Source organism: Lithobates pipiens, unplaced genomic scaffold, assembly GCF_037356315.1.
Source record: "Lithobates pipiens isolate NorthernLeopardFrog02 unplaced genomic scaffold, aLitPip1_a1.2 Scaffold_27, whole genome shotgun sequence".
Lineage (NCBI taxonomy): Eukaryota > Metazoa > Chordata > Amphibia > Anura > Ranidae > Lithobates > Lithobates pipiens.
In genome coordinates this window covers 125992094-126016643 of record NW_027507788.1, presented here as the reverse complement: position 1 = coordinate 126016643, position 24550 = coordinate 125992094, and the positions used below count along the sequence as shown (strand labels likewise).

General features: G+C 40.0%; 1 protein-coding gene across 1 annotated transcript in view; it reads right to left on the bottom strand.

Annotated features, from left to right (window-relative positions):
* The window catches only part of GRIN2D (glutamate ionotropic receptor NMDA type subunit 2D), a 1088828-nt gene that overhangs the window by 913983 nt on the left and 150295 nt on the right, over window positions 1–24550 (bottom strand). Inside the window, exon 2 of the mRNA XM_077457432.1 lies at window positions 500–568. The gene's annotated coding sequence lies outside the window, so the exon portion shown is untranslated. The remainder of the gene's footprint in view (window positions 1–499; window positions 569–24550) is intronic.

Below are 24550 nucleotides of genomic sequence, written 5' to 3'. Positions count from 1 at the left end.
CAAAATCCTTGTACTTTTCAGACTCATTTCTGCTCTTATAGAAATAGTGTTCTCATAGGGCACATTTTATTTGTTGTTCCCTTTGTGTTTTGTTGATTTCACTGGCAATTCATGAAAATGTACTATAAAATGTGGGAGCTGTAGGAAGGTGGACACTCTGGGGTGGATTTACTTAAACTGAAGAGTGCAAAATTTGGTACAGCTCGACATAGAAACCAATCAGCATCCAGGTTTTTTTTCCTCAAATCTTAACTCAACAAGCTTAAGCTGATTGGTTACCATCAACAGCTGCACCAGATTTTGCATTCTCTCCAGTGTTAGTAAATAAACCCCTCTATGTTACTGCACAGGACGACAACAGGTAGATAGGGGTATTTTAGTTAAACTGAAGCCCCATCTTTTAAATAAAACATTAATGATGTAAAAATAAATATAACAATAGAATTATATTTTTTGTAAAATAAATGTAACAATAAACTTGTAAAAATTCCCTACTTACCCCTTCCTCTCCAAATTGTTGTGTATGATTTATTTGTGGAAAGTAATATCTGTGTTTATATGTTCTGTACTGCAAAGACACAATAAAAAGATGAAGATAAGAAACATTATTTTATAATATCTTTTAGAGTTTTTTTTCTTTGGCTATGCTTGAAGTACAGTGTTTCCTTATTTAAGCACAGCTGATTGTTATGTCCCCTGATAATTGTCAATGCAGGTCAATTGATAGTAATAGAAGTGAGGATCATTGTTCAGTATGCAAATAGGTCAAATCAGGGACCAATAATCTTACTACTCTGTTTCTTCACAGTTCCCTAAATGAATTGGCTTGATTGGCTGAATTGACATTGGCTTTACTATTTAGGGGGGAACAAATCCAAAGACAAAGCTCTGTACTTTCTCAAGATACTGTATAGGGATAAATATCGGCAAGTAATGCTTCAGATACTCTTATTATAAACCTACACATTTCTTTATTAAAAACATTACCCTGGGAGATATTTTAAAAAAATTAATATCAGAAAGTTCTACCTTTTACTTGTAATTCTAAACCCCAAAGGTGGTCAGGTTTCCACTGCCAAGGCACTACTTTAATCTAGACTGAATTCTTGTTATGTGTTGTGCCTAATTTAAAAAAATCCGCTGTTTTGGTTTTGACAGCAGCTCATGCACCAAATTCAGTTAGATCTAAATTGCTCCACTTCTACACTGTAGTGCAATGCCTGCACCAATTTATAAGTAAAATACCAACAGTTTGTATCTTTTGAAAGTGGAGCTAATTAAGACCAACTTTCTTTTGGCATACAAAAACTGATTTTGCAGAGGTGCCTCACATGCATTTTAAAATAGGTACAGCATTCGCTAAATTTAAGTACACAATCTAGACAGGTACATGAATTTGGTGCACACTGTGCCATTTTTATAATGCATATGACACACTTTTGTAAAATCTGACTGCACCAGTCTTTATGACTTCCAGGTAGTATGTTTTAGTTAACAGGAAACATGCTTAGGTTTCAATAGGCTGGCAATAGGTGCACAGCATTCAGCAGGCTGGTGATACAAATCCTTAGGCCTATGAATAAGCCCCAGTGGGCAGGGAAAAATGCATCAGGGTGTGTGGTTTGGTGGAGATATGCAGGCTGAGGTGCCACTCCTTATCTTTTATTCTGGCGATTTTTCCTCTTTACATTTACAAGCCTTCTGAATTGGTATCAGGGTAAGCCTGCACACTAGGCTCTGGGACACAAGGATATGCTTTCACTTCTACTTTGAGTGGCGCCAAAAGCAAAATAACAGCTAGCCAGTGGATAGCGTTTAGTAGGCAGCTTAATTTTTACTTGGCAAGCAGTAAATGCCTAGGGATTAGTAAGCAACAATAACTAGCAAGCAATAACTCTAAATCTAGGCAGGCAGCAGGTGAAAAGATTTAGTAAGTAGACAATAGGTTCATAAGGTACAATAGGCATTAAGCAGGTAACAAGTACTTTAGGTTCAATAGGTAGACAACTGATGCATAGGGTTTACAAAGAACAGTACATAGGTGCACAGGCACTACACACACTGTAAATGCATACTGTAGGTTTTAAGTTAACAAGCAAAAGTTTCAACAAGCAGGACATTTGGAGAGCAGCAAACAGGCTCACAAAGTTTTGTAGGCAAGCAATCAGACCTACTGTATATTTCCTGTATGTGTAGAAGTGTTATTAGTAGCATTTTTAACACTAGTAGCAGACATTTTTGTTTACAAAGGCTAGAAGCTATGTTGCGTTCGGAAACTTCAAACATTGAATATTTTTTCTGAGCACTTGTCACAGTTATATATCCTCCTGCTGGATAATGTGTCTCGCTGAGTTACATTAGCAGTTACATTAGGAAAACACTCTCCCTCAAAGTAATATCCCAATAGAACCTTAGCATCACCTTGGGTATATAATTCATTCTGCTCCACTGCTTGTTGTACTACTCTACCAACTTTACGGCAACTATGCGAATTAACAATTGACAATGCAACATCACTGGAAATCAACTAAATAAAAGATTAGAGCTGTAATTCAGGAGATGGAAAAGATTCAAATCTTTCATTATGGTCAACATTCCCAACAACATAATGTCCTTGTCTTATAGCTTTCATGAAAGTTAAAAAAAAAAAACAACAAAAAAACTGAGCAGGTCTGATGGCGACTGCCTGGTTGTAAAAACTTTTCTTTTTCTGTGCAGTGAGTTCTTTTTTGTTTTTGCAAATATTCCCCATGCAAAGTATCTGCTTTGCACAGTACATTGTGCAACCTCATTTTATGTCTTGGATTCTACTTTGTGATCTTTGCTGCAGTCTCATACTGCACCCTTTCTGTACTTGGAAACGTGGTTTGAAAAATTAAAAAAATAACTTTTATAACTATTTTGCTTTACACATGAACCAGCTATTCTAAGAGAAGGACTTATGCATCAAAGGAATAAAATAAATGCTTGAAATTCACTTTTTATTAACCACTTAAGGACCAGCCTCTTTTTGAGATTTTGGTGCTTACATGTTTAAAACATTTTTTTTTTTTTGCTAGGAAATGGAAAAAATTCATTTTTTGAATAATAAAAAAAAGACAACAGTAAAATTAGCCCATTTTTTCATATTGTGAAAGATAATGTTACACTGAGTAAATTGATACCCAACATGTCACGCTTCAAAAATGTGCCTGCTTGTGGAATGGCGACAAACTTTTACCCTTAAGAATCTCCATAGGTGACATTTAAAACATTCTACAGGTTGCATGTTTCAAGCAAAAGAGGAGGTCTAGGGCTAGAATTATTTCTCTTGATCTACCAATCGCGGTGATACCTCACATGTGTGGTTTGAACACTGTTTTCATATGCAGGCACTACTGATGTAAGCATTCGCTTCTGCATGCGAGCTCATCGGGATGGGACACGTTTAAAATATATATATATATATATATATATATATATATATATATATATATATATATATATATATTATTATTTATTTACCTTTTATTTTTACACTATTTAAAAAAAAATGGCACTTTTATTCCTATTGCAAGGAATGTAAACATCCCTTGTAATAGAAAAAAGCATGACAAGACCTGTTAAATATGAGATCTGGGGTCAAAAAGTCCTCAGATCTCATATTTAGACTAGACTAGACTAAAAGAATATTTAAATAAAATGGCCCTTTAAGAACTGTGGGTGGAAGTGACGTTGACGTTGCTTCCGCCCAGCAATTGTATGGAGACGGGTGGGGGCCATCTTCCCCTCACTTGTCTCCATACCTGACAGGAGACAGGACGCGATTGCTTTCTCCACTGCCGACAGCTCCAGTAAGCAGCGGAGGGCACCGGATTGCAGCGGGAGGGGAGCCCTCTCTTGCCACCGATAAAAGTGATCTTGCGGTGAATTCGCTACAGAGACCACTTTTATCCTATAGCGGACCACTCGCTGAAGATGAGGATACCAGGGTTATGGTAGCTAGCTGCTGCCATAACATTAATATCCTCCTTCAAACAGCCACCGTAAAACTGCAACGAGTATTTTATAACAGACAACATTTAAATGGACTGATTGCTGCAATTAAGGATAAGCAAGTTAAATTGTCCAGGCTCAGGCAAGTTTGCAACAATGAAGTCGGGATCCACCCATATGCCTGGACCAACACCAAGCTCAGCCTCTGAGCTTCATCCACCTAGATAAGTATGATTATTAAATAAAAAAAAATGCCTCTCTTTTAAAGGCACAGGGATGTACGATGCCCAGCAAGAGTACAAAGGCAGCAAAGGTATCCCATGAATCCCTGTAACCACTATCGGACGCAAAACATTGTCTGCCTGGCGTTCAGCTTTAATTGTCTCTAAGATGATAAACTTGAATTTCTAATGCCTTGTTTGTAGTTTCATAAATTAGCTTATTCTACCTGGTTATGTTTATGTACTGTTTCGGCACTGGCTAATTTTTATCACACTATGCCTAATGGCTATATCTCTTATTTTTTTTATTTTTATTTTTTAAATGGGTATATGGGATACAGCAGATGGTTGCTGTGCAAATAGGGTGAGATTTTAAAGGATGTAGTAAAATTCTGCAAAAAAAGGCAGCTCTTCAAGGGACTGGCAGCAACAACTGCCTGATGCACTCTAATCACCCCTAGCATACTAGTATTGACAGTAGCACTACTGAAACCAGTACAAGTCAAATATACTATAAAACAGAGTGCCAAAGGTCTTTTTTTCTCAAATGTTTTTTTTTTATCAACAAAAGCAAAGTTATGCTTTAAAGGTTGCTTCCCCACTCCCACTCTGTGACTGGACACACTGGTTCCTCATCGGTTCCTTATTTTACTTCTCTCTCCCCAGTACTGAGCTCTGCTATACAAAAGGAAGTGCAAAAGGTGGTTCCCAAATCATATTCGTGTACCTACGCTTACAAAAAAAAAAAAAATGTATGGAGGTAATAATGAATTTACAGCTGCATTAATCTGTGTCCTTTTTGTCCCTCTGGAGTCTAATTTTAAAAGGACATTATAAAATAAAGATTGTGACATGTAAACTTTTTTTACAAAAAATAGATAGTCTGCATGTTGATGCGCATTGAAATAATGAGCAAAATATAAGATATTCTTATTTTGGCATTTTAACTTTTTGTTCTGTACATTTACAAGAATAAAATCGAATCTGTGTTAAAAAAAAAACATCCCTCTTTAGAAACTGTGAATTAATAAGGGACAATTGGGATTGCACAAATATATTTACAGTCAACATGTGACTGACCTTTGGGAACCTTCTTGTTCTCAAAGTATAAATAGGCCACAAAACACTTCCAATATTACAAGGATTTTGGTACATAAACTTGATACGTTCATCTACTTTAGAAGCACAGAAGGGAACAGAACATTTCCTCAGTATACAAGGAATGCAGGAACCTAAAGTACTTAGCAATGTGCATGTCCTATCACATGTGGAACATACAACCGAGTTTGTGAAAAATAAAAAGGTTTTTGAGGTCATAGTGAAACCCAGAGATTTGAACTCTGAAGTAAATTTTGGCCTTGAACCAATGATTGTTAATTGTTCTTCTGCTGGTTTTGCATTACAGTTATTAAAGAAGAGTGTAGCTTTCATTAAAAGTATATATAACCACTACATACACATATGCTTCTAATGTTATTAAAATAACATTTCTGTTTCAATCTGTAGACACTATCACATTTTTAACAACTACCAAAAGACTTAAAGGCTAAGTTCACTTTTGTGAAAAAATAATAAATGCACATATTTTTGCAGGAAAACAAATGTGAATTCAATTTTTCTTTCACTGGAGCTTGCAGAGCAGTGGTGGCTGGTCCACAAAGGACAAAGGGGTGCCACCCTCCCAGCCCACACAATTCTGCCTCCCTAGCCTGCACAATCAAACATCATGCATGTGGCTCACAGACCCCCAAAGCATCCTCCCAATGTTGAGGGCATGTGGCCTGGTACGGTTCAGGAGGGGGGGCGCTCTTTCATCCCCCCCTCTTTTCCTGCGGCCTGCCAGGTTGCGTGCTCAGATAAAGGGTCTGGTATGGATTTTTAGGCGGACCCCCACGTCAATTTTTTTTTATTTGATGCAGGGTTCCCCTTAATATCCATACTAGACCTGAAGGGTCTGGTATGGATATTTAGGGGGACCCCACGTCAATTTTTTTTTTAAATTTGACACGGGGTTCCCCTTAATATCCATACCAGACCTGAAGGGCCTGGTAATTGAATTTAGGGGAACCCCCACGCTTTTTTATTTTTTATCAATGAATGAATTGTCGGCTAATACAGAGAACACTCATTGAGTGTTCTCTGTATTACGGGAGCCGACAATATAGCCGCAAGTGATTTTAAAAGACTTTTTTTCCTTGCGAAATGACACTTTGTGCAGGGACAGTTCTAAGCACCGGAAACATGCGCCCCTTCACAGGCATACTATAGACACCCCCCAGGTACAAAATTTAAAGGAATATTACACTTTTATTGTTTCACTTTAATCATTATTAAAATCACTGCTCCTGAAAAAACGGCCAAAAAAAACTTTTTTTTGCATTGATCCATGTCCCCTGGGGCAGGACCCAGGTCCCCAAACACTTTTTAGGACAGTAACTTGCATATTAGCCTTTAAAATTAGCACTTTAGATTGTGAATGTTCGAGTCCCATAGACTTTAATAGGGTTCTAAAGTTCACACAAAGTTGTTTGCAGGTTCTGGTGCGAACCAAACAGGGGGGTGTTCGGCTCATCCTTTTACAAGGATATGGAAAATTATTATCGACACGGACACACGTACACCTACACAGGTTGAACTGGATGGACTATTGTCTTTATTTAACCTTGCCTACTATGTAACTATGTAATGTGAACAGCTTATTTGGCTTTAGTAAATCAACCCCATAATTTTGCAAGTAATAATGCATAGACTATCTTTGCCTTGCAATTTTAAAGTGTTTGTGTTAAATAAATGTTTCCTTCCTACCGTGCGTTCCAATCGTGACTAAGAAAAGGAGACCTTTTCTATTTAACACTCTGAAAATAAAATAAAATGATTGGAATACAGGTGTTAGTTTCAACAGAACTGTGTGAGGTAATTCTCTAAATTTCAAATCTTTGCACTGCATAACTGACCTGGAGTTAATCTTTAATGTGCTTAAGCATTGGGCAAGTACACAGTAAAGTTAGGCAATTTTAGTCTTATAATAAGCTCACTGCTGATCAAAATGTAGTTGCACAATAATGAAATAAATTTTTATGTTCAATAAGTTAATAAATGACCTCTTCTGTTTTACCAGCTTGGTGAATATGTTTTTTTTTCCGTTTTAAACAACGGGTTCTTTCACATTTTGGCCCTAAAGTAAACCTGTCATTTTTCCCCACAGGGCAAAGCAACAAGGTTAATATTCCAGGCAGAAGATGTGTCCTCAATGAACTAAAGTGACAGATTTACTATAAAGTCCAGCTCCAGCCAAACCATTTTTTTTCAGTTTTGGATGGTGGGAGTGTTTAACCACTTAAGGACCAAGCCTCTTTCTGAGATTTGTTGTTTGCAAGTTAATAACAGTTTTTTTGCTAGAAAATTACTTAGAACCCCCAAACATTATACATTTTTTTCTAACACCCTAGAGAAATATAAAATGGCGGTTACTTTCTGTCACACTGTATTTGCGCAGCGGTCTTACAAGCACACTTTTTTTGGAAAAAAATACACTTTTTTTAATTAAAAAATAAGACAACAGTAAAGTTAACCCATTTTTTTTTTTATATTATGAAAGATAATGTTACACCAAGTAAATTGATACCCAACACGTCACACTTCAAAATTGCACCCGCTTGTGGAATGGCGACAAACTTTTACCCTTAAAAATCTCCATAGGCAACGTTTAAAAAATTGTACAGGTTGCATGTTTTGAGTTACAGAGGAGGTCTAGGGCTAGAATTATTGCTCTCGCTCTACCAATCGTGGTTTTCATTTGCGGGCGCTACTCATGTATGGGTTCGCTTCTGCACGCGAGCTAATCAGGACGGGGCACGCTTACATTTTTTTTCTTATTTATTTTATCTTTTATTTCCTGACAGACTCCATGGCAGCCTACGTGTGGGGTTTAGTCCCGCCTCCATTACCCTATAGGACGATACTGCCGTAAATCTTTGCTCCCTGCCAGAGGCCGTGTTCTTTTTTTGTCCTCCTCCATAGGACCTAACATGTGTCTTTTTACCCTGAAGACTTGCATTTTTTTCTGCGATACGGACCGGCTGTGCGACTTGGAGTCGCAAATTTCCAATAAACTCTAGCTACTAGCGGAGTATGGAAAAGGGGCATATGGAAGAGGCGCTGAAGAGGTGTATGCCTGGTCACTGACAGGTGAAGCCGCGTGATTAGTCGTGAGCCTAGCTACTAGCAGGTGACTTTCGCCCCCCCCCCTCCTCCCAGAAGTCCGGTATGTGTTTGGGGACCTACCTCGGCTGGTGTCCGTCTACAGGAGTGGTGAGTTGTTTCTTTTCCATGGCAGCCTTTATGTGTCATTTCTGTGTGTTTTTTCTTCTTTTGCAGTGCCCTTTTCGTTCCCCATACAGCGCCGTGCGGTGTATCTGGCTTGTTGGGCGGCTGGTTTCCTTGCGTTCCAGCCGCCCAGTTACTTCCTCGTTCGCCGCTTGGTCGTTCTGCGCATGCGCGAGACCGGCGCGAGGATGAGGCTTGGTTCGCGCATGCGCGCTGCGGCTTTGCGCATGCGCACTAGCTTTTTCATGACGAAAATCGTGACGTCATTAAGGCGGCAATTTTAAAAATGGAAAACAGCTTGCAGTGTTTCTGGGATGTTTGTGAAGCCTGCAGCACCATTCCTAAGCCCTGGTTCGTCAGTATTAGGTATGTGTCTTTGATGGGATCAGTTTATCTCTGCCTCCTTAGCTGTTTTCTGTATTTAAATTAGGCTGTTTTTTCTCCAGCCCTGATGGATCCTTTGGATGCCTCACCGCCTGCTAGTGGCCAGCCCTCTCGGAGAAGGTACTTTTTTTTTGGTTACCTGCCGGGGGGGGGGGGGGAGCAGTGGAACATTAGGGAATGTTCCACTAACACTGCTGTTTTTTTCTACCTTTTCAGCCCTTCTAGGTCTACTCAACGACGTAGTTCTCACAGAGGAAGTGACTCGTCTAAGTCCCACCGCCGGCATTCCTCTTCCAGATCCAGACGACATGATTCTCCTGCGAGAACCAGTCTCCGTAGCCGGGAATCTTCCCGCCCTTCAACAGCTTGCCCAAGTCACGTAGCTGAAGGTGTTTGCTGGGGGTGCAAGACGCAGGTTCCTGCTGACAAGTCCCTTTGTGATGCCTGTTATGTTAAAGCGACGGGTGAAAGGAGTGACTCTGACCAACAGCTAAAGTCTATGGTGGAAAGATTGGTCAAAGACAGTCTTAAGTAATTTGAAGCCCCCCAGTTGTCTCCCATAGAGTCTCCAAGGTCTCCGGGGAGGGATGCTCAGGCCCAGGACACATGGGATTCCTCGTTGCCTAGCCACCTGTCTGCTGTCCTCTCAGAGAGTGAGTCTGAGGAAGAAGAGTCTGGTTTGGGTTTTGACTTTGCCCTGCTCCCTCCCCTGGTCAAAGCCATTAAGGAAACACTGAACTGGGAAGAGCCGGTAGTGGCCCCGGTGAAACAAAGAAAGTTTTTTAAGCAATTGAAGAAAGAGCGTATTAGCTTCCCTTTCCTCTCAGAATTGGGAGAAGTGATCTCGGATGAGTGGAGTAAGGCAGAGAAAAAGAATTCTCTTCTATCTAAGATTCAGAGACTTTACCCTTTTAAGGAGGAAGAAGTTAAAAACTTGGAATCCTCCCCTCTAGTGAATGCAGCGGTAATGCGATTGGTCAGACATGTGACCCTTCCTCTTGAGGACACAGTCTCTTTTAAGGACGCTCTGGATAGGAGAATTGATTCTGACCTAAAGAGGATCTATCTTACGGCTGGCATGGCCTGTAAGCCGGCCCTGGCCTTAGCGGCTCTGTCTAGAGCGATGGAAGTTTGGTCCGATAGTGTTGATGAAACACTCAGGAATGTTTCTGAAGATTTGGCCAAGAGTTCTCCCATTCAAGAACTGAGACTGGCTTCAGCCTTCTTAGGAGAGGCCTCAATCGACATTATCCGTCTGGTGGCTCGAGTTATGCTCTCATTTGTAACTGCCAAGCGTGCTCTATGGCTCCGTCCTTGGCTAGCCGATCCCGCTTCTAAGCAGGTTTGGTGCCATATTCCTTTTGATGGTTCTTCCCTTTTCGGCAATAAGCTGGATAGTGCTATAACTTAAGCCATCGGGGGTAAGTCGGGGTTTCTCCCCCAGGATAGACGCCTGCAGAATCAAAGAAGATCATTCCCTAGAAAGCAGGGTCAAGATCGTGCCAGGGAGGCACGCACTTACAGGCCTGGACGGGAATTTTCCAGATCTTGGAGGTCCAGACAGACATCTCTCAAAAAATCTGCAAAGGGCAGTTCGATGGGGGAAAAGGAGCCTACTAAGTCCTTTTGAGATCGAGCCCGTCCAGGCGGTCTGGGTAGGAGCACGTTTGTTCCACTTTCGGCACGTTTGGGCGGCCTTGATCCAGGACTTTTGGACCGTCAAGACGGTTTCCTCCGGGCACACTTGGTCGTTCAGCAGTGTCCCCAAACTCAAATGTGTTCCCACATCCATTCCAAAGTCGGAAGAAAAAAGACAAATTCTTCTAACTTACATAAAATCTTTGTTGGATCAAGGGGCCGCTATTCCTGTTCCAGACGTCCAGCACGGCATGGGAATGTATTCTCCTCTTTTCCTGGTCCAGAAAAAGAACGGTACATGGAGACCCGTAATAGACTTGACGCGTCTAAATCGCAATTCAAAATGGAAACGCTGTCCACGATTCAACAATCAGTGCAGCCAGGGGACTGGCTTGTCTCAATAGACCTCAAAGACGCCTATTTTCACGTCCCGGTGGCCACAGAGTTCCAACAGTTTCTTCGTTTTTCCATTGGCCAGCTTCATTTACAGTTTACTTGCCTTCCTTTCGGTCTGTCAACCTCCCCTCGCACTTTCTCGAAGGTCCTTCTAGCAGTCGTAGCATTGTTGAGAGTCAGAAAAATCCGGATTCATCATTATCTGGACGATTCGCTTCTTCTCGCTCAGGACAAGGATTGTCTCTTGAATCACAGGGATCAAGTCATCGCAACCCTCAAGGAATTCGGTTGGCTCCTGAATTTAGAGAAAAGCCAGTTAGTTCCTACACAGTCTCTCGTGTTCCTCGGCGCCCTGTTCAATACGGCAAAAGGTACCATCTCTCTCCCCGAGGAGAAGATTGCAGTAGTACGGGACAGGATCCACCTGGCTCTCTCTTCATCTCGACTCAGTGCTCTTCATTGCCTAAAGATCATAGGCACCATGGTGTCTACTATACCGATGGTGAAGTGGGCACAATGGAGGATGCGCTGGTGGCTTTGTCGGGAGAACCTATTGAATTGTCACTCTCTTCTTCCAATCAAATGGATCTCAGTGACGTCAGATGCCAGCAGCAAGGGCTGGGGGGCACATTGTCTATCGGAAGTGGCTCAGGGCATTTGGGACTTTCCCTCTCGGGGAATAGTGTCAAATGTGTTGGAACTACGAGCAGCCTTCCTAGCACTGTTGGCATTTCCGCATCTGATAGTGGGTGCATCCGTAGTCCTCAGGCTGGACAATACGACTGCGGTCGCATACGTAAGGAAGCAAGGGGGCACCAGAAGTTGGTCTCTGCTGAGGGAAGTGGATCCAATAATGCGTTGGGCCCAGAGGAACCTGGCCAACCTAACAGCAGCCTATGTGCCTGGGGTCCTCAATGTCCAAGCGGACTTTCTATCACGAGTCCACTTGGACAACAACGAGTGGACCCTTCACGAAGAAGTGTTTCAGTGGGTTCTATCCCAGGGGATGTCTCCAGAAGTGGATCTATTTGCCTCTCGTTTCAACAGGAAGCTAACGAGGTTCTATTCAAGGTTCAAGGATCCGCAGGCCTACGGGATAGATGCCCTAACAGAGCAGTGGCGGTTCCACAAGGCATACGCCTTCCCTCCAACTCCAATTATCTTCCAGTTCCTGAAGAGACTCAGATGGGAAGAAGTGGAAGTATTGGCAATAATTCCGCATTGGCCCAACAGGCCCTGGTTTCCTCTCCTATCCCTCCTCAGCTTTCGGGACCCAGTTCCTCTTCCATCCAGACGGGACCTGCTCTCCCAGGGGTCGATTCTCCATCCATGTCCGGCTCACCTTCAGTTGAAGGTCTGGTTCTTGAGAGGGGAAGGCTGGAAGCACTAGGGTGTCCTAAGGAAGCCATTTCCACTCTCTTAAGTGCGAGGAGAAGAAGCACTAATAAGGTGTATGAACGGATCTGGGCCAAATTTGTATCTTATGTGTCCTCCAGAACCAGTTCCTACGTTTCACCCACAGTTCAAGACGTTTTGGGGTTCCTGCAATCAGGCTTGGACTTACCCTTGTCAGTTAGCTCCCTTCGGGTTCAAGTCTCGGCTATTTCCGCATTTACAGGGGTCCAGTGGGCCAAGCATGCCCTTATCCAGCAGTTCTTCAAGGGCGCAGTAAGATTGAGACCCCAGAAAAAACCCAGATTCCCTAAATGGGATCTGCCTCTAGTTCTGGACTTCTTTTCTCTTCTCAGTAAGGCTCTTTCCATCAGAGAACTCACCTTGAAAACCACGTTCCTGGTGGCCGTCACCTTGGCGAAACCAGTATCAGAGATTCAAGCTCTAGGAGTCAAGGAGCATTTTCTAACTTTTTTTCTGGACAGAGTGGTCATAGTTCCAATGTTGGGGTCAAACCCTAAGGTCACTTCGGTTTTTCATGAAAATCAGGAAATCTCTCTACCCTTATTCAGATCCTCGGATTCCTTGGAAATTCATCCTCTTGACGTTGGACGCTCATTAAGGCTCTACTTGGAAGCTACAGCTCCATTCCGACAGTCGGACTTCCTGTTCGTTCTGTTCTGTGGGAAGAACAAGGGCACTAGAGCATCAGTCAGGGCAATTGCGGCATGGATAGTTCAAGCGATCCAGTGGGCATACAGAGAAAAGGGCTTGGCTCCTCCTCAGGCGGTGACGGCGCATTCGACCAGAAGTCTTTCTACCTCATGGGCGGCTTCTCGCCATGTGGCTCCTGACGTGATATGCAGGGCGGCCTCGTGGTCTTCAATTCACACCTTTATGTCTCATTATTGTGTTGAGTCGGCGGCTCTATCCTCAGTTGACTTTGGAGTTAAAGTTTTGTCAGTTGACGGTGTCAAATAAATCTTTGTTAAGCAGCATTTTTGCCCACCCGGGTGTGTCTTGGCGAGTTATTTCCCACACGTAGGCTGCCATGGAGTCTGTCAGGAAAACGTAAAATTTATGTCAAATGCTTACCGTAATTTTCCTTTCCTGATGGACTCCATGGCAGCAGGCGTTCCCTCCCAAATGGCTGGAGTAGGATAGTTACCGAACACGGCCTCTGGCAGGGAGCAAAGATTTATGGGAGTATCGTCCTATAGGGTAATGGAGGCGGGACTAAACCCCACACGTAGGCTGCCATGGAGTCCATCAGGAAAGGAAAATTACGATAAGTATTTGACATAAATTTTCAGTTTTTTATTTTTTACACTATTTAAAAAAAAATTGGGTTCAAAATGACCTCAGATCTCATATTTACACTAAAATGCAATAAAAAAAATTGTCATTTAAAAAAAATGAGCTGGGGCGGAAGTGATGTTTTGACGTCGCTTACGCCCAGTAATTATATGGAGATGGGTGGGTTTCCGCAGGTTTCCGTTACATCAGAGGGGGCGGGGTCACCCATACGTCACTGGGGAACTCCTGGCTCCCCTCACCAGCGTAAGAGGGGGCGGGCTCAGGTGACGGGTGGCCCTGCCCTCCTAATATAAGAAACTTCAGTGCTGGGATCCGCGCAGTGTCTCTGGAGTGGAGACAGAAGACGGATGTATGGACAGCGCTGGACTGAGAGATCCCACGACGCTGGATATGATCATCCATCGCTGGATAGCAAGAGTGGATTAGCACCGCTGGAATCTTTTTTTAATTTTTTTTATTTTTAATAAAGGAATTTTTCAAAAGTGTGTTTGTCTTATTTAACCATTTTTACACTTTCTTTGTGAAATGGTAGGGGTACTTTTGTACCCCCTTACCATTTCAAACAGGGGGGGGGCCGGGATCTGGGGGTCCTCTTGTTAAAGGGGGCTTCCAGATTCTGATAAGCCCCCCACCCGCAGACCCCCGCAACCAACGCTCAGGGTTGTGGGGATGAGGCCCTTGTCCCCATCAACATGGGGACATGGTGCTTTGAGGGGTCACAGACCCCTAAAGCATCCTCCCAATGTTGAGGGCATGTGGCCTGGTAAGGTTCAGGAGGGAGGGGGGGCGCTCTCTCGTCCCCCCTCTTTTCCTGCGGCCGGCCAGGTTGCGTGCTCGGATAAAGGGTCTGGTATGGATTTTTAGGGGGACCCCACGTCAATTTTTTTTTTTTAATTTGATGCGGGGTTCCCCTTAATATCCATACCAGACCTGAAGGGTCTGGTAATTGAATTTAGGGTAACCCCCACGCTTTTTATTTATTTTTTATCAATGAATGAATGAATTGTCGGCTAATACAGAGAACACTCATTGAGTGTTCTCTGTATTACGGGAGCCGACAATATAGCCGCAAGTGATTTTAAAAGACTTTTTTTCCTGCACAAATGACACTTTGTGCAAGGACAGTTCTAAGCACCAGAAACATGCGCCCCTTCACAGGCATACTACAGACACCCCCCAGGTACCACATTTAAAGGAATATTACACTTTGATTGTTTCACTTTAATCATTATTAAAATCACTGCTCCTGAAAAAACGTCCTTTTTTACAACCTTTTTTTGCATTGATCCATATCCCCTGGGGCAGGACCCGGGTCTCCAAACACTTTTTAGGACAGTAACCTGCATATTACCCTTTAAAATTAGCACTTTAGATTTCTCCCATAGACTTGTATAGGGTGTTCCCGGCTTTTCGAATTTGCTGCGAACAGCCCAAATTGTTCACTGTTCGCTGAATATGAGTTTGACTCGAACTCGAAGCTCATCTCTACTGGGGGGCCTGCTACACACAGACCACTTTAACCTACAGGTAAGCCTAGATTAATCTAGGCTTACCTGTAGGTTAAAGTGGTCTGCAGGTTAAGTGGCTTACCTCTAGGTGCAAGAAATATGTCCTTGACCTACACGATTAAGGAGATATTTTCCTAAAAACGGGAACCAATGTCTACGGCACATGCACGCCATAGACAATGGCACAGGCGCACTGAGCGTGCCGTTAGTCAAGGTGATCATGCCGTATATATACTATATATATTGTATATAGTTATATATATATATATATTTTTTTTTTTTTTTTATATATATTTATATATATATATATATATATATATATATATATATATATATATATATATATATATATATATATATATATATATATATATATATATATATATATATATATATATATATATATATATATTGTTTAGCTATTATTTTGCTGCTGACTTTTTTCCTATTTTTATTTATTTAAATAGTTTGTTCCTTCATTTTCCTAGTGTAGCATTTTGCTAAAAATAAAAAGCAAAGTTGAAAACAAAAAAATTGTATGCTTTGTAATAGATACAAAAGTTTAGTGCTGTTATACACACATGGGGAAATCTAAAAAACAATGTGTGTTTTATTTTTTTTATCAACAGGAACACTTGATGTTTTAAAATGAACACTGATTGAACTAGAAAAAAGGCATTGTTTTCTGTTTTGCTACATCATTTGTGTATAAGATAGCATAAATTATATTTTTGCTGCAATATTGGCAACAGGAAGTCTTGTTTGTACTGAAAAAAAATATATATATATATTCTACTGTTATCTTAAAGGAGTTGTAAAGGCAAAAGGTTTTTAACCACTTCAGCCCCGGACCATTTTGCTGGTCAAAGACCAGACCACTTTTTGCAATTCAGCACTGCGTCGCTTTAACTGACAATTGCGCGGTCATGCGACATGGCTCCCAAACAAAATTGACATCCTTTTTTCCCACAAATAGAGCTTTCTTTTGGTGGTATTTGATCACCCCTGCGGTTTTTATTTTTTGCGCTATAAACAAAAATAGAGCGACAGTTTTGAAAAAAAGCATTATTTTTTACTTTTTGTTATTATAAATATCACCCAAAAATATATAAAAAAACATGTTTTCCCTCAGTTTAGGTCGATACGCATTCTTCTACATATTGTTGGTAAAAAAATCGCAATAAGCGATTATTGATTGGTTTGCACGAAAGTTATAGCGTTTACAAAATAGGGGATCATTTTATGGCATTTTTATTAATAATTTTTTTTTAGTAGTAATGGCGGCGATCAGCGATTTTTATTGTGACTGCGACATTATGGCGGACAAATCAGACAGTTTTGACACATTTTTGGGACCATTGTTATTTATACAGCAATAACTGCTATATAAATGCAGTGATTCCTGTGTAAATGACACTGGCAGTTAAGGGGTTAACCAGGGGGTGGCAGTGTAGGGGTTAAGTGTTCCTAGGATAGTGTTACTAACTGTTCGGGGCTGGGCTTTCACTTAGTGAACACTGATCTCTGCTCCAATCACATGGAGCAGAGATCAGCGTCACTAGTTGTTGGCAGAACGGTGAGATGCTGTTTACAACGGCATCTCTCCGTTCAGCCGCCCCATGAGATGATCGCGGGTATGCCCTTGGTGATGGAGTCCGCAGGACCCGCGACCTGACTCACAGGGGCCCCGACCAGCATGCAAGCGAGCCACCGGCGGCGCGCTGGACATACGTGTACGCCAATATGCCTGCCTGTGCCATTCTGCCGGTGTACATCGGCGTGCGCTGGTCGTGAATCGGTTAAGTTCTATGTTTTTATTGAAAATGTTTCAATATAATTATAATAAGGGATCACACTGTGTCTTAAGGTTGGTGTCAGAGAGGCTATTACGTATACTCTTGCAAGATGTTTCATTGTAATATTTCTGGTATAGAGTCACACTTGTTAAAATTCTATTATTGTGATGGTTCACAATAGTGTTAAACTTTTGGAAGAATAATACAACTTAAATATTAAGAGTGACATGGAAATTGGATGTGACATTGGAACTAGAAGTGGATAGTGGAAATACAATCCTGGATTTTTGGGAAGCTGGGATCCAGTGATTTGTTCTACAAAGGCAGAAGGTATTTTTATCTTAATGGATTCAATGCATTAAGATAAAAAGCCTTCTGTGTGTAGCAGGTGCCCCAACACCCACTAATACTTACCTGAGCCCCATCTCTGTCCAGTCATGTCCACGAGTCCCTCGGACTCTCCCTCCTGATTGGCTGAAACACAGCAATGGGGCCATTGGCTCCTACAGCTGTCAATCAAAGTCAGCCAATCAGGAGAGAGAGGGATGGGCCTGAATGGCAGTTCCGCATCTGAATGGACACATGGAGCGAAGATGGGACTCAAGAAGAGGAGGATCCAGGCTGCTGTGGGCACAACCACTGCACAGAGCAGGTAAGTATAATATGTTTGTTAGTTATAGACATGTGCGGTTCATTTAGTTCCAAAATGAAATTTGGAAAAATTGTAGTTTTTCGGAAAATTGGATGTATCCGAATTTTCAAATTACAATAGTACCGAAATTAAACCAATGAAAAATAACGGGGAAAAAATTCATATGAAATTCAAATTCAATGTTTTTGAATTCTTTTAGAATTTTAATAGTTTTCAAATTTAAATGTGAAAAGTTTCCAAATTCAAATAGTTTTCTAAATCAAATAGTTTTCTAGTTCATTTCATTTTCGAATTTCTAAAGAATTTACCCACTGTCTGCCAGCCATATAGCAATACGACGTCGACAAAGTGGTTTCAATATCCTGACTGGGCGTCATATGGCGTACAGCAGGATATCAAGCCGCTGCTCGCCCCCGGGAGTGACAAACCGCAACTCCAATCTAGGTAAAGAGTCTCTGATGGAGACTCTTTACCACGTGACCAGCTATGTCCAATCATGGCTGATCGCGATGTAAACAGGAAGAGCCGGCTATCAGCTTTTCCTCACTGGCATTTGTCATACGAGAGTAGAGGAGAGCCCCCCTCTAAAGCCCACACTGGACCACCAGGGATGCCACTAGGACCACCAGGGATATCACCACCAGGTATGCTACCCTTTACCACCAGGGATGCCAATCAGTGCCCACAATAGGCATCACTGATTGGCAGGCATTATTGTTTGGCACTGATTGGCATCCATCCTTATCAACAATAAGTGTACATCAGTGTCTCTATCAGTGCCCATTCATGCCTATCTGTGCCACCTATCAGTGCCCATCTGTGTTGCCTATCAGTGCCCATCTGTGCCCATCCGTGCCATCTATCAGTGCTCATCCGTGCCACCTATGTGTACCATCAGTGCTCCATATCAGTGCTGCCTATTAGTGCTCCATCAGTGCCGCATCTTAGTGCCCATCATCAGTGCCACCTAATCGGTGCCCATCAGTGCCGCTTTATCAGTGCCTGTCAGTGCAGCCCCATCAGTGAAGGAGAAAGCTTACTTATTTATAAAGTTTTGTAACAGAAACAAAAAAATATTATTTCTCCAAAATTTTCGGTCTTTTTTTTATTTGTTTAGCAGTAAATAAAAATCCCAGAGGTGATGAAATACCACCAAAAGAAAGCTCTATTTGTGGAAACAAAAATGATAAAAATTTAGCTTGGGTACAGTGTTTTATGACCGTGCAATTGTCATTCAAAGTGCAACAGTGCTGAAAGCTGGAAATTGGTCTGGGCAGGAAGTACCCAGCATTGAAGTGGTTAAAATAGAATAGAAAAAAAAGGAATAGAAACAAATAGAAAAGAAAAGAAAATAATATCACAGAAAATAAGAGAATAGAATATAATAGCGTAAAACCGAACAAATAGAATAGAAAATAAAAGAACAGAATAGACTAGCATATGATAGAAACATAGCATAGAATAGAATAACATAGAAAGAATATAACCATCTTCTAAAATTCAAATTTCAAATAAAATGCATTTGAATACATAAGAAAAGAATAGAATAGAATAGAATAGAAACAAGCATATAATAGAATAGACTATAATAGAATAGAAAAGAATAAAAAAAATAGAATAGAAAAGAAAGAGTTCAAAAATTCAAATAGAGTCAATTCAAATTTGAATAGAATAGAAAATAACAGATTAGAATAGAACAGAAAATAACAGACTAGTATAGAAAAAAGAGAATAGAATAGAATATAAAGAATATAACCATCTTTCGAAGTTCAAATTTAGAATAGAATAAATTTAAATAGAATAGAATAGAATAGAAAATAATAGAATAGAAAATAGAATAGAACAAATAGAAAAAGAATAGTATTAAAAAAACAATAGAATAGAAAGAATATAACCATTTCCCAAAATTCAAATAGATTCAATTTGAATTTGAATAGAATAGTGAAGAATAGATTAGAATATGAAGGTGGTTATATTCATTCTATTCGATTTGATTCTGTTGGTTTTTTTTTCTATGCTATTGTATTTTCTATTCTATTCTACAATGCTCTTTTCTATTCTATTCAAATTCAAATTTTAATTGATTCTATTTGAATTTGGAATGGTTATATTATTTATATTCTATTCTCTTCTATTTATTTAATTCTATTCTTTTCTATTCTATTAAAATTTCAGAAAATGGTTATAATCCAATTATATTTTTTTATTATATGCTATTCCTTTCTATTCTACTCCATTCTATTCTCTTCTTTTTTTCTATGCTATTTTGTTCTGTTTTACTCTATTATATTCTATTATTTTATTTTCTGATATACTATTTTCTATTCTCTTCTATTTTCTCTATTCTATTTCTTTATTTTCTATTCTATTTTATTCTCTTTGGAAATTCGAAAACAATGTGAATTCGAAAACTTTTAAAATTCTAAAACTATTCAAAATGAATTTTAATTTTTTTTTTTTATCGATCCGAATTCGAGTTCTCCATAAGATAAGTCAATGCCTGGCCAACTGCATGCCACTCTGAGCACCCTCATGTATTATTCCCCCGTAAACGGTGTTGGCAGGAGCACTAAGACACAATCACTAATTAAACAACCAAATGTGTTTACTATATTTAGCTGCTCCCAAGTATAAGTATTGCCTTCTAATATGAATACTCTATACTTAAATGTGAACCTGTACCTTCCCCATATGGGACTAAGAAACCAGTCTAAACCCCAGCCTAATTCCTGAGCCACCAATTGCCAAGATCAATTGTTGTCACATCAGGTTGACATGCTTTTTTCTTATTATTTTTCTCCAGTTGGGGAATGGGACTGCAGGGATTTCAAGAAAAGGTGCATACAGTATACAACATTAAAAGCATTGAGGTATCGGAAATTAATGAATCTGTTACTTTGCCTTAAATGAACAAAGCACAGGTTCACTTTAAAATGATTGCATTCACAAATCTATATCTAAACCAAGTGTTATCTATGACTGCTTAACACTGTGAAGCATTTATATAAGTAGCACTTTGTATTTTTTGACAAGAGACTGCTGATCAGTCAGACACCCTGCTATGGGCCTTAACAGCTCTGTGCTAAGTAGAAGCAACATGAATATAGACCCAGATAGTCCAATGCTACATAGCAAAGAAAGGAAGAAAGTGATCTAGCAGAGTCATGAGACAAGAGAGAAAAATAAGAAGGGCATGGAAAAGAAAAGCTGAAAAACGACAAAGAGATACAAAAAAGCATATATCAATGGAAACACTTAATTAGACCCAACCAGGATAGCGCAGACTTTATATATCACCTAGAGAAGTACCTGGCAGGGCGGCAGCATGACAGTCCATTATGCTGGAGCTAAGGATACAATGTTGCCTGGCTCTAAGAAATCTGCAGGACTTATCACATCTCGCCTCAGTCAATGACAGCTCCCAAGACATAAGAAAAACTTCATTTGTCCCTTTGCATCTCAGAATTTCATTTCTCTTTCAGGTTTTTTTTTTTCTTTTACTTTGTGTATTATCATGTTGAATATAAAATTTGAATACCCAGTAATAAAAGAGGTAAATTTGCATGTATGCCTCGTCAACTGATGGCTAACATTACAAAGTTGAAGATTTCTCTCTCCTTTGATCCTCCGTGTTGGACTTTACTTAATTATCAAAGACTTCACAGGATTCTCCTTTTTCTAATTTATAAAATTATTGTGTACAGGGCTGAATCCTCATAAATATTAAAATAATGGGAGCGATGATAACTGAGAATTCAATCTTTATACGTGTATGTTAAGAAAGACAGTGATATGACTTCTAGTGCAAGAAAATACAGCAATGTCATCTTAAAAGAGAGTGTGTTGAAATGTCATTGCGTCTACTAAAAAGACCCAAGAAAAGAAGGAGTTTGTTTCATATTAATGGACAGTAGAGAGAGTTATACAAATTATTATATATAGTATGGCCTAGTAGCCAAGTGTACTAGAATTGGAAAAGTGTAGCACAGATGTAGCCCAGAGCTTTTTTCAACTTATATACAGCTGTTTCAGGCTTGTTAGCCTTCATTGGGGTAAGATATGGAAATGCCAACTCACATACAGTAGGATTTCAGTAACTACAGTATGTCCAAGGGTGGGGTAGTGATCTTTAGTAATGGTGGAGATATGGTCTTGTGTGATGGTGTGAGGCACTTATCTCAATGATACAGAAAGGACGCCACTTGCCCCCATCTATACCTGGCTATCACAGTGATGCCCTTTGCACACAATAGGATTTTCCGACAACAAAATCCCTGGGATTTTTTCCGACGGATGTTGGCTCAAACTTGTCTTGCATACACACGGTCACACAAAGTTGGTCAGAAATTCTGAACGTCAAGAACGCGGTGACATACAACACATACGACGAGCCAAGAAAAATTAAGTTCAATAGCCAGTGCTGCTCTTCTGATTGATTCCGAGCATGCGTGGCACTTTGTGCATCGGAATTGTGTACACAGGATTGGATTGTCGGAAAATGTGAGAACCTGATATCAAATTTTGTGTGATGGAAATTTCTATGGAAAATGTGTGATGGAGCCTACACACGGTCAGAATTTCCAAGAACAAGGTCCTATCACACATTTTCCATCGGAAAATCCTATCGTGTGTATGGGGCATAAGAAGCATTGGAAGGCTAACAACAGGTATAAACAAGGCCAAGGAAAAAAAAACAAGCTTAACTTACCAACCAGCCGACCAGATCTGTGACTGGTCGGTAAGTTAAGCTTAGTTTTTTCCTTGGATTTATCCTTGGCCTTGTTTATACTCCATCTCAATGCCAATGGCAGAAATTGCAGTGTTCAACTTGTAAAAATGTTACTGGTAAAATAGTGCGTCAAGAGTAAATACACTTTGGTTAAAACGCATGCTTCAACTTGGAACATCAGCAGAGAAGTCAGGAATAGTGTGACTTTCAAACAGGCCACATACTGTATGCGTCCGTTACAGCTGTACAGTATGCTATACAGCAGCTGACCAACACAAGAGAACACACAGAACGTATTCTTTTTTGATCAGATTTTCCCTCATTGGGTGTTTTAGTGGACAGGAACTTATTTTTTTCAGTACCCACATATTTTAAATTACTTACTCTATAGCTTCCTTTTCCACTCTTTGCTCAGATCACCTTGTCCATCTTCAGTCTACTCCGTGTCTTTACACGTTCCTGGTTTGCCTCTTCTAATCTAGTTATTTGCCTCTCATCCACTCTTCTTCAGCCAGGTTCAAATGAAGATCACTGATGGAATATCAACTTTCTACAAAAGGATATCATTGTAAGCTAGTCATCTCTAACGTCTACACTCACAGACTTTACCAATTAAGTCAACTAATTTGCAAGTGTCCTTTAAAGCTTAAGGCTTTTTTTTAATTTGTACAATTTTTGCATATGGACAACCACAGATGGAACACTTATAATAATATCCAACCAATAATACTCCCATATGTAAAAGTACAAGATAAATAAAGACTATTATATATACGCAATAGTTAATACTATTTCCAAGATTGATTCTCTTACTATCATGCCTTACAGTGTTGTGCTAGTAAAGTAGCGCTGGGCTCCAAGTAGCAGCACTGTATTAATTAGCAAGCCATCTGCAACCTGACCAATATTTGTTTGTATTGCTATTGGCAGCACATTGACAAAGCATCTTCACATTTAGAATGGCAAAGCTTGAATTGGCTTCAAGCCATTGTTTTGCCTAAATCTACTGGCTGCCTGACACTTGCACTAAACAATGTGGTAATTGTTGAAGAAATTATGCACAGTCGAGGATTTTGGATGGGTGTTTGCTTTATACACTGTCAGAAACTGGCACCACTTGAAGAATATTTCCTGTGGTCTTTACAACAATACACAAATCCTTAAGCAGGAAAATCAAGCAGAGATTTTCAGTTTCAAAACATACAACAGATTACACGATTGAAAGCAGAGCTATGACTATAAGGCTAGTATCTCCATATGGTTACTTAGTGTCAAAAAAGATTAACTTTACATTAACTGATTTATCTAGAAAGAAAAGGAAGGAGCAATGATGAAAATGTAATAATCCATAGAAAACCGGCAGATTTCGAGCTGAGTAGGGAGAAAGCAAATTGTCATTTGTTAAAGTTGCCTATTATTGTTAAAAAGAAAACTGGTAAAATTTTTGTTAGGAAAACATTATTTCTGTCTTTGGGTCTATATAAAGACTGCAGACATACATATGCTTTATAGTAATGAGGCATCAGAAAGAATAACGTATCTGCTTAGATGCATCAGACACACCTGTATGCAAAGGCGCTTTGGTATGCATTAATGTAATTTCTTATATGATACTAAAATTTATAATTTAACCATCTCAATACTGGACACTTTTTCCCCCTTCCTGCCCAGGCCAATTTTCAGCTTTCAGCGCTCTCACACCTTCAATGACAATTACACAATCAAGCAACACTGTATCCAAACAATTTTTTAGATAGATAGCGCTTTCATCACTGTTTGAAAAAAAACAAATTGTTTAGTTTCTATTGTAACAGTTTGCAAATAAGTGATTTTTCTTCATAAATTTAGGCCAAAATCTATACTGCTATATTTCTTTGGGTAAATTAACCCAAATTAGTGTACATTATTTAGTTTGTGCAAAAGTTATAGATGCTACAAGCTATGATACATATCATTGAAAATTGATCAATCCTGATGTACTGACTGCCTATCTCACAAATACCCCCCAAATTACCCCTTTTTGCAAAGTAGACAGTGCAAGGTATTTAGTAAGAGGCACGGTGAGTTTTTGACGTTCTAATTTTTCCCACAATATTTGGGAAAATTAAGATGAATTGAACTTAACTTATTTGTAATGCATGGCACAGGCATACTTGCAATTACACCCCAAAACACATTCTGCTACTTCTCTTGAATAGGAGGATACCACATGTGAG